The sequence below is a fragment of the Phodopus roborovskii genome, unplaced genomic scaffold, assembly GCF_943737965.1.
Source record: "Phodopus roborovskii unplaced genomic scaffold, PHOROB, whole genome shotgun sequence".
Taxonomy (NCBI): domain Eukaryota; kingdom Metazoa; phylum Chordata; class Mammalia; order Rodentia; family Cricetidae; genus Phodopus; species Phodopus roborovskii.
In genome coordinates, this window is record NW_026126416.1 from 30,932,813 (window position 1) to 30,943,092 (window position 10,280).

General features: G+C 46.3%; 3 non-coding genes across 3 annotated transcripts; 2 read left to right on the forward strand and 1 right to left on the reverse strand.

Moving 5' to 3' along the window:
- Positions 1-1,150: 1,150 nt before the first annotated feature.
- Trnah-gug (transfer RNA histidin (anticodon GUG)) lies at positions 1,151-1,222 on the reverse strand. Its single transcript has one exon. It is a non-coding gene; the product is annotated as a tRNA-His (tRNA).
- Positions 1,223-1,771: 549 nt separating this feature from the next.
- On the forward strand, positions 1,772-1,843 carry Trnah-gug (transfer RNA histidin (anticodon GUG)). Its single transcript has one exon. It is a non-coding gene; the product is annotated as a tRNA-His (tRNA).
- Positions 1,844-3,206: 1,363 nt separating this feature from the next.
- Trnah-gug (transfer RNA histidin (anticodon GUG)) lies at positions 3,207-3,278 on the forward strand. The gene has a single exon. It is a non-coding gene; the product is annotated as a tRNA-His (tRNA).
- Positions 3,279-10,280: the final 7,002 nt, after the last annotated feature.

The window sequence follows — 10,280 nt, forward strand, 5'->3', positions numbered from 1 at the left end:
TGCACTTTGGTTTGCTGTTGGAACCTTAGAAGGAGTGGGTAAAACATGGTTTAAATCTCCCCAAGGAAGGTATGCTTGTAATACCCCCACACCCCATTCTGGGTGGAGCTCATAGGAACAGCTGCCACAGTCCTGGTGGCTTGACTGGTTCACTCTCTGTTGATGATACTGATTTCCTAGACACGTAACACTTAATGCAGAGCCTGATGGGTTCAGGTTCATCTCCTTACTCTATCTGTCCTGTTTGGAACACTCTTAAGGTGCAAGCTGTCACCAAATCTAGTAAACTCCTGAGAGACCCAGGGAAATTACAGCATGCAAGGATGTTTTTGTTTTGTTTTTTATTTGGGAGATGCGATGAAGTCTTGATTTTATGCACCGTGGAGTAAGTCGTTCATGATGGATTGTGGATAAAAAAAAAGCACAACCCCACTACAATGTCCATCTTTCCCAGGAATGTATCCTGACTCGCCTTGCCACCCCAGAGGACTCTGGAGGGAGCTGGAGAAATTCTTTATTCTCTGGGTCCTCTCTCATTCCTTTCCTGACAGCTACACTGACGTCATTACCTGCCCAAGAGCCAGCTCCAAAATTCACTTCCAGTTGGCCCAATGTGAGTGGACAGACCTAAATTTGTTGAGCCTGGAGGTTTAAAACACACACACACACCAAAATAATAAGTGCATTTTTCTTTAACCTGAGGTAGCCTGGGAGGAGGAAGCTCCAGGAAAACACCAGCACCCCCACGAGGCGATCACTCAACAGTGGCCAATACCGTACCTCAAGTACGGTAGTATCTTCATTTCTCACATGATGCCTGAACCAAAAGTGGTTCGGTATGTTTTCCTACCTACCCCATTCTAACTCCTAATTTTTGCATTGTTCCTATAATCCCTATGTCACCCGCGATGATAAGTCGTGTGAGGCTTTAAAAGGACTCATAAAAGTCTTAACCATTGTCGGGGACAAAATGAAGGAAGAGAAAGCACCTCGTTTTTATTCTGTCAAAGTCGTAGGGTAAATCCAGAGCGAATACACCAAGCATTGGGAAGGACTCTCGAGAATTAACCGGGCGTAACAAATAACTTCGCCAACAGGATTGGCCAACACTGCACTAAAAAGGCGCCCTTGCCGTGACATTGTCCCACAATGCCGTGACTCGGATTCGAACCGAGGTTGCTGCGGCCACAACGCAGAGTACTAACCACTATACGATCACGGCGAGCTACCGGAACGCCACGTTGCAACGGGTTTCTAGTGGTGCCCTTGAGACGGGAAGGACCAGTGTCCCGCCACTTCCCATGCTCTTGTACCTCGGAGCCCCCGGCTGACCGTAACGAGAAGCCACGGATTCCCCGAGTTTCTACTTGGCCTTGGAAACACAGCACAAAAAAGACGGGCATGAAAGTGCCTGTCAAATACAGAGAAGTGGTGCCTGGGAAACTAAAACTCGGGATGTGGTGGAGGTAGTTCGAGTCCATCCTGGACGGAATGAGACCCTGGCTCCAATTTAAAAAAAAAAAAAAAAAAAACCTAACTAAAAAAGGTTCAGTCCCCTGCATAATACTGCTGCGAAGCGGACGGATTCACTCCGCCAGTGCGCGGACTCAGCCGGGGAACCCAAAGCGCCTGCGCACACCGTTGATATACGGAGTCCGGCCGTTGATAGGCAGAAAGAAACGCCAGCAAACCAATGACGTCAGAAGGGGGAGGGGCGTCCAATAGAGAAGAGATCAAGCTAGGATCTCTGACCCTGGGTTCCCGGTAGCTCGCCGTGATCGTATAGTGGTTAGTACTCTGCGTTGTGGCCGCAGCAACCTCGGTTCGAATCCGAGTCACGGCATTGTGGAAACAATGGCACGGCAAGGGAGCTGTGTTTTGTTGTTCTATTCCATTTTAATCCCGAGCTCACGTTCTGCAAAATGGTTCTCAAACTCCAGTGACAGGAACAGTGTTTATACCTGTTCTGGGTAACTTGGACTGCCAGAATACAGAGGCTTCCAGTTTGTGATTGAGGAGGGGAAGGGATGCACTTACACCACAGAGCCTGAAAAGCATAATCTACATATGTGTATGCTCTCATAAAAAATACGTTGGCTTTTCTTAGTTTCCTGTACAGCTTTGGCTTTTTACTTCCATCAAAGCACTGCAGCGGATGCCAGAGTGCTGGAGAAGCTCTGCAGGAGGGAGTGATCCCCGAGACAGCTCTTACTTATAAAGTAGGCTGGGACTCTGACAAGCAGCAATTTAATTGAGCACAGTCATGAAAAGGCATTATGGTTCCCCTCCCAAGGTCGTCTTTAGGACCTGCCCGACCCCACAGCGCTGTGGAACTGGCCGGCTGACAGCAAATGCTCCTCAAGAACCTGTTGAATGAATGGGCGCCGGTCGGTGGGGGCGCCAACCACACTGAAAGCCACGCGAGCAGGACAGGCAGGCTGCAGTCTAGGACGTGAAAAGGCGAAAGGATTCAGGTGGTGTTTAGCAAGATCTCGGTTGCTCTGCAGGAGAGGGTAAAAGGTGACCATTTAAACTCACTTGTCAGAAGCTACTGTCACGTTCTATGTTTAGCAAACAGCCACTGCCCTGTGTGGAAGCCGTCACATTCTAGGCGCCGTGTAGACTCTTGAGTTGAGGGACAAGGAGAAAAACCCGACCGAGTCCCAGCTGCCGCCCAGAGGGGTCAGAAGTGGGCGCCAAACCCAAAGGGAGCATCAGGGAGGGAGGGGCTGGAGGGAAGAGGCGGGCGGGGTTGCGGTTGACACACATTCATCGAGTTACGACTACGCTGTCAAACCCAGTTCTGAAGGCTTTTGCACCCTCCGAGGAGGTCGTAATGTGTCACTACTGGGGGCAGGGGAGCATCAGCCGCAAGGAGATCCAATAGGGATCGCCCCTGAAGGCCCGGGAACTCTGCAGAGTCGGCTGGCCACCGCAGACCGGCTCCCCAAGACAGTCAGCTCGGTCCCGAGAGCTCAAGAGGTCTCCTGCCAACCCCTACACCTGTCACAAGCTAACTCTTGGCCCAGGACTAAGGAACCAAAAGGCCAAGTAAACCGGGAAAGCGCAATACGCCTGCGCATTTTCAGGCCATAGGTTGGAGTCCCGCCCAATAAATGGGTCATTTAGTGACGCAGGAAATGGGATGGCCTATGAGTATTGAAGAGAATATTCAGGAGAGAAATCTTACAGGTCCCCGGTAGCTCGCCGTGATCGTATAGTGGTTAGTACTCTGCGTTGTGGCCGCAGCAACCTCGGTTCGAATCCGAGTCACGGCATTGTGGAACAATGGCACGGCAAGGGGTCTGCTTTCTTTTTCCTTCTACCTTACACGAAGGGAAACCCTTCTAAAGATCGCTGCCTCTAAGAACTCATTAACGCTTTGAATACGTCTTCAGGTCGAACAGTTTCTATGCCCTACCCCCTGTAAGCCGATGACCAAGCCACCCGCCCCTATTCCCTTGTGGAGTTTTTCACTGCCCGATTTTCATTTTAAAAATTGCGTCGTTCGTTTGTAATTACAGACTACATATGCCCAAGTCTAGCCGAAAGGTCCTTTCTCATTCTTCACTTCACCCTCCAATTACTGCCGTTCCCAGTGCCATTACTTGTCATGATAGTCTAGTGTAACAAATACATATTCATATGTGTAAAGATATTTCTCTTACATAAAATACCTACACCTCCAGCTCCCCAAAAATTATGAGACCAAAACACGAGGTGATAGCTTTGCCTAGGTGGGTAAGATTCCCTGAGGGAATCTCCACCCATCACCAGGCCTGCCTTCGTTGTCTCTCCCATCTCCCAGCCCTGATTCCCAACAGTGCGAGCAGGGGGCACGTTAGGGAGGTAAAAACAGAAGAAAGGGGTTACCCATCAAGACCTGAATTTAGAGACTAGAAGAAGAAATTGTCTTGGCAATCCACTTGAAATGAAAGCCCCTCAGTCTTAGGTCTCACTTCCAAGAAAGATACACTGTAAGTGAGGCCACTGAAGCTAGAAAATGCATGTGCTTTTCCCGCAGGGCAGGGTTCTCTGAGTCTTTTGTTCCTTGTTTTACTCTGCTTTTGTTGTTGCTTTCATTGTTTTAGGGTTTGGTTTTCGTTTATTTTTGTTTTTAAGATCTTTAAATTTTTTTTTATTTTATGTGTATTAATACTTTTCCTACATATATAGTGAGTACCTGGGAAGGCCAAATGAGGGTGGTGGATCCCTGGAACTAGAGTGCTGGGGCTGGACCTAGGTCCTCTACAAGAACAGCAAGAGCTCTTAATCACTGAGCCATCCGCCATCCCTCCAGAGGCTCACTATGATCCCCCTGCTTCTGGGATTACAGATGCTCTAAATCTTGACCCAATTGTATTCCAAATACACACAGATTCGCCTTGAATTCACTTTGTTGTCAAAGTTGATTCTGGATTCTCCTGACTCAACTTCCCAAGCACTAAGACTACAAAAGTATACTACTACACCAAGCTCCATAAACAAATATTTGAACAAAGGACTTTTTGGTTTTTGTCTGCCCTCTCCCGCCAGGATCTTGCTATGTTCCCTGGTTAGGCAAGCCTCAAAAATCAGTCCTCTAGCCTCTAGAATAGCTGAGATTACAGACATAACATAAGTCTGGCTTTAGGGGGTTTCTTTTTTTTTTTTTTTTTTTTTTTTTTTTTTTTTTGGTTTTTCGAGGCAGGGTTCTCTATAGCTTTGGTGCCTGTCCTGGAACTCACTCTGTGGACCAGGCTGGTCTTGGACTCACAGAGATCCGCTTGCCTCTACCTCTCTAGTGCTAGTGCTGGGATTGAAGTTGTGTGTCACCACCGCTTCAGGGAGTTCCTTGCAATGTTTATGTGTAAACATTTCAAGCTCATATTGTATTGTTATGTATATAGAAGCGGGCATCAGGTCCTATTATAGTGGGTTTGTGAGCACCATGTGGTTGCTGGGAATTGAACTCAAGACCTCTAGAAGAGTAGTAAGAATAGTCAGTGCTCTTAACCTCTGAGCCACCTCTCCAGTCCTTCAGGGAGTTTCTTATAGTCGATAAATGAGTGGCAAGGTTTGCTTTATGATTTCAGATCTTGCTTTATGTTGTATTCTTCCAATATAGAATCATATTATTTTCACATTAAAGAGGTAATCTGTGATTCTACAAAAGAAAAACCAGTGCTCTCCCATTTCCCAGTAACACGAGCCCTCTGTATCCATTGTATCTCCTCCTCCCTTTCCTCTCTTCACTCCATTCCTCTTTCTCTTTCATTTTTTTCCCCAGCCTTCAAAGGAACATGACAGTAAGAAAAGAAGTGAAAGTTGTTCATAAAGCTTGGAGCCTCAATGAAATCCTAAGACAGTCTCTGGCAATGTGAATTAATTCAAACCTCTGCCAGTTGTACTTGATGGGAATATAGCCCAGTGTGCCAGACTTTCTGGTGTTTTAGGAAAAACCAGGAACTTGGGGTTTTGTGCAAGATGCCCCATAATTTTAAACGCTGGAAGCTAATTTAAAAAAATTTTAAACAGTGAATTGATCAAAACGATGCAGGTCAAACAGAAGTTGGTTCAATGAAGGGGAGAGGTTTAGGGGCTTGGAGCACTGGGACCTGGGTTCAATTCCCAACACCCACACAACAGTTCATAACCATCTGTAACAGGATTCAACACCTCTTCTGGCATGCAAGTTGTACACAGACATGCAAGCAGGCAAAACACCCATATGTGTTTTTTAAAAGTTGGAACAAATGGAGCCCACTTTCAGTCTTAAGGAATAACAGAGTACATATTTGAAAAAGAGAAAAGATTGATGAGAAGTTGATGAGACCAAGTAAAAAGCACACAGGCACCTCTTGAGAAGTCTCTCATTGGCCAAAGTAGAAGAATTTGAACATCAAAAGAAATTATGACATAAAGTTGGTGTGGTGGTTTGAATAGGTGTGCCCCCTCCCATAGACTTATTTTTGAATTCTTGGCCCATACGGGTGGCACTATCAGGAGGTGTGGCCCTGTTGGAGGGAAGCAGACTTAGAGGTCTTGTATGCTCAAGCTATACCCAGTATGATACACAGTTCACTTCCTGTTGCCTGAGGATCAAGATGTAGAGCTGCCAGCTCCTTCTCCAGCAATGAGTCTGCCTGCATGCTGCCATGCTCCTCACCATGACAATAATGGACAATCTCTGAAACTGTAAGCCAGCTCCAATCAGATGTTTTCCTTTATAAGAGTTGCTGTCATCATGGTGTCTCTTCTCAGTAATAAAACTCTAAGACAGATAGCAAATACTATATCACACTGAAAATTTATTTTTTTTTGGCAGATTTGATTGATTGTGTGTGTGTGTGCGCGTGCGTGCGCACGTGTGCACATACACACACTCACACACCATGTGTACAGTTGCCTATGGAGGCCAAAAGACAGTGTCAAATCCCCTAGCCTGGCCTTACACATAATTGTGAGCCTCCAGACACAGGTTTGGGGAGTCTAAGTTCTCTGGAAGAACAGCAAGTGCTCCTAACTGCAGAGCCCGAACAATGATCTCTTTAAATGTGTATGGATGTCTCACCTGCATGCATGTCAGTTCCCCATATGCATGCCTGGTACTTGTGGAGACCAAAAGAGGCTGTCAAATCCCCTGGAACTAGAATCACAAAGGGTCACAAGCTTCTATGTGGTTGCTGGGAACTGAACCCAGGTCCTTTAGGAGGGTAGCCAGTGCTCCTAAGTATGAAGCCATCTCTCCTGCCTCTGGAAGAAAAATTACTTTTCCTTTTTTATTTTCTTTCTTTCTTTTTAATGTTGACAGTATCTCGGTGTGTAGCTTTGGCTGGTCTGGGTCTTGTTCAGGCTGGTTTCAAACTCACAGAGATCTGCCTGCCTCTGATTCCAGAATGTGAGGATTAATGGTATGAGCCATCACATCCAGCTGGACAAATAATTTTAAAAATATATTTATTTTTTATGTGGATGCCTGTGTGTGCACTGTGTGTGTGCAGGAGCCCTTAGAGGTCAGAAGAGGGCATCAGATCCCCAGGAACTAGTGTTACAGGCAGTTGTGAACCACCATATGGTTACTGAGAATTGAATCCAGGTCCTTTGCATAAGCAATAAGTGCTCTTAACTGCTGAGCCAATTCTCCAGCCCTGTATTATAATTTTAATGCCATCATCTATCCCCTTACCTCTGTGACATCCTGTCTCCTTTCTAAATAACTGTATTCTTACCCTCCACCCTTACCCCTATGAATACTGTATGTATATCATGCTGTTCCCTCCTTTATTCCTACCCTCTGCTCTCACCCTGTGGATACCTACTCTTGTAGTGGGATGCTCTCCACCCTCACCCCTGTGAATATTTACCCCCCCCCCACTCTTACCCCTGTGAATATTACCTCCCTACTCTCTCCCCTGTGAATACTGTTCATATATCGTGCTGTTCCCACCTCTACCCTCCACCCTCACCCTGTGAATATTACCCTCCCACCCTCACCCTGTGAATACCTACTCTCCACCCTCACCCTGTGAATACCTACTCTCCACCCTCACCCCTGTGAATACCTACTCTCCACCCTCACCCCTGTGAATACCTACTCTCCACCCTCACCCCTGTGAATACTTTTCATATATCATGCTGTTCCCACCTCTACCCCACACCCCCACCCCTGTGAATATTACCCTCCACCCTCACCCCTGTGAATATTACCCCCCCCCACCCTCACCCTGTGAATACCTACTCTCCACCCTCACCCTGTGAATATTACCCCCCACCCTCACCCTGTGAATATTACCCCCCACCCTCACCCTGTGAATATTACCCCCCACCCTCACCCCTGTGAATATTACCCCCCCCACCCTCACCCTGTGAATACTATCTGCATGCCATGCTGTCCCCACTCTATGCCTTTGCTTGACTCATGATGCCCTCCTGCATTGGAAAGGCACTTTGCCTTTTATTTCATGTATGCAAATCTCGCAGGAGTATAGGGAAACATATGATGACACAGGGAAAACAGAACATTTTCCTCTCCCAGAGTCTGATTGAGGCTTCCAAAGGTTCCTACCACCAACGCTAATGATATAAGTTCAGTTCCTGGTAGAACTGTGGAAGAAAAGAACAAACTCTAACTTACACACACACACACACACACACACACACACACACACACACACACACACACACGCACACTTTTTTAATCTCCCTGTCATACAAGGATACTTTATGCTACAGTAATAACAGGTGTATGATCTTGAGAGGTTGTCATTCATGTCCCCAAATGCCTCCAGAGACTCCCTAACAGGACTGCTACCTTTGTTCATAGTAAAGTTATCGTATCCTTGTGAGCTAGACTTTTACCTTATCAATTATAGTCCTATCAGGGACCCCTGAGGAGCCACTTTGTGGTGTCAATTGGGTTTCTTAGCAATTCTTCGAATATGGTAACTTTAAACCCTGCCAAAATCCTATATACGATTATTGTTAGAAGAAACAACAAAAAGAAAAAACCAGAAGTCATCAAAAGTGATAAGCATGACTCTGTCTTGAGGAGCCTACAGGAGCCTGTACCCACACATGGGGATGTCATGCTTCTTCAGCTCTTTCAGAAGCCCACACTCTTGCTCTTGAGTGTGTCTTATCTTTCTACTGAGAGCTTCTTTTTCTCTTAACATTTATTATTAAGCTACATTAGAATACTATTTTTAAAAGATTTATTTATCAGTGTGTGTGTGTGTGTGTGTGTGTGTGTGTGTGTGTGTGCAAACACACATGTCCGTAGAAGGTAGAAGAGGGGGGTGGGAGCCCCTGGAACTGGAGTTGCCTGACATGGGTGCTGAGACCAAAATCGGTCCTCTGGAAGAGTAGCAAGTGCCCTTAAACACTGAGTCATCTCTTCAGCTCCCGCCTTTTTTGTTTTTGTTTTTGGTTGGTTGGTTCGTTGGTTGGTTGGTTTGGTTTGGTTTGGTTTTTTTGAGACAGATTGTCCCAGGATGTATTTGAATTCACCAAGTCACCAAGGGAATCTCCTTCTGGTATAGCCTCCAAGTATTAGATTATAGGCATGGCCACCATATTTTACAGGGTTCTGGTTTTTGTTTTTTGAGGCAAGGTCTCTCTGTTATGGAGCCCTGGCTGTCCTGGAACCCAATATATAGACCAGGCTGGCCTCAAACTCATAGAGAAGCCACTGCCTTCCAAGTGCTGGGATTAAAGCGGTGTGCCACCACGCCCTGCATTACAGTTTTGCTTTTGTTTGTGGGACAGTGTTTCAGACAGCCTTGGATGGCCACAAATTCCTTATGATGTCCTTGAACTACTCCTGATCCTGTGGCTTCAACTTTCCCAAACCTCCCAAGTACTTGATTATTTGTGTGTACCATGTCTTAGTCACTGTTCTATTGCTGTGAAGAGACACCATGATCACATCAACTTATAGAAGAAAGCATTTAATCGAGGAGTTGCTTACAGTTTCTAAAGGTTAGTTCATTATCATTATGGCAGAGAGCATGGTAGCAGGCTGGCAGGCATGTTGCTTGAGAAATCTTGATCCACAAACAGAGATGGGAGAGGGGGACAGGCACCCTGGACCTGTATGGATTTTTGAAACCTCAAAGTCCACCCTCAGTGATAAACCTCCTCCAACAAAGCCACATCTCCTCAACAAGGCCACATCTCTCAATCCTTCCCCCAAAACATATGAGCCTATGGAGACCATTATCATCCAAACCACCCCCTATCACCATGCTCCCCTCATTTTATATTTTTGAAGCCAATAGGGCTAGTATGGTGGCTCCTACCTGTAACCCCAGCATGTGGGAGCTTGAGACAACAGGATTGCGATGAAGCTGAGGGCAGGCCTGACTGTACAGTGACTACCAGGCTAGCAAGGGCCCCATAACAAGGGCCAGTCACAAGCAAGCTAGCTCCTATCACTCAGCACCCTCAGTTTTCACAGTAACAACTATTATTACCCTGTCTAGGATAGGACCCGGGCATTGTCTTGCCCATATAGCTGGCCAGATCACACAGCTGTTGACTCCTGACCAATGACTTTCCCGTCCTCTCACATTTGGGGATTGTGGCGAGCCTCTCATATAGATTGACTAGAATACCTCAGGTACCTGCCATTTCTCTTGCTCACCTTTGCATCATCGTTTAATATTTTAAACTGTACATTCTGGAATGTAAAACTCTTATTTTCTGTAGTATACCTCATGGAGTGACAGTCTGCAGTGTCTTTTACAGGCCCACTACCACCCAATGTATGGTTGGGGTCCAACAGCATTTGCATTACCTGG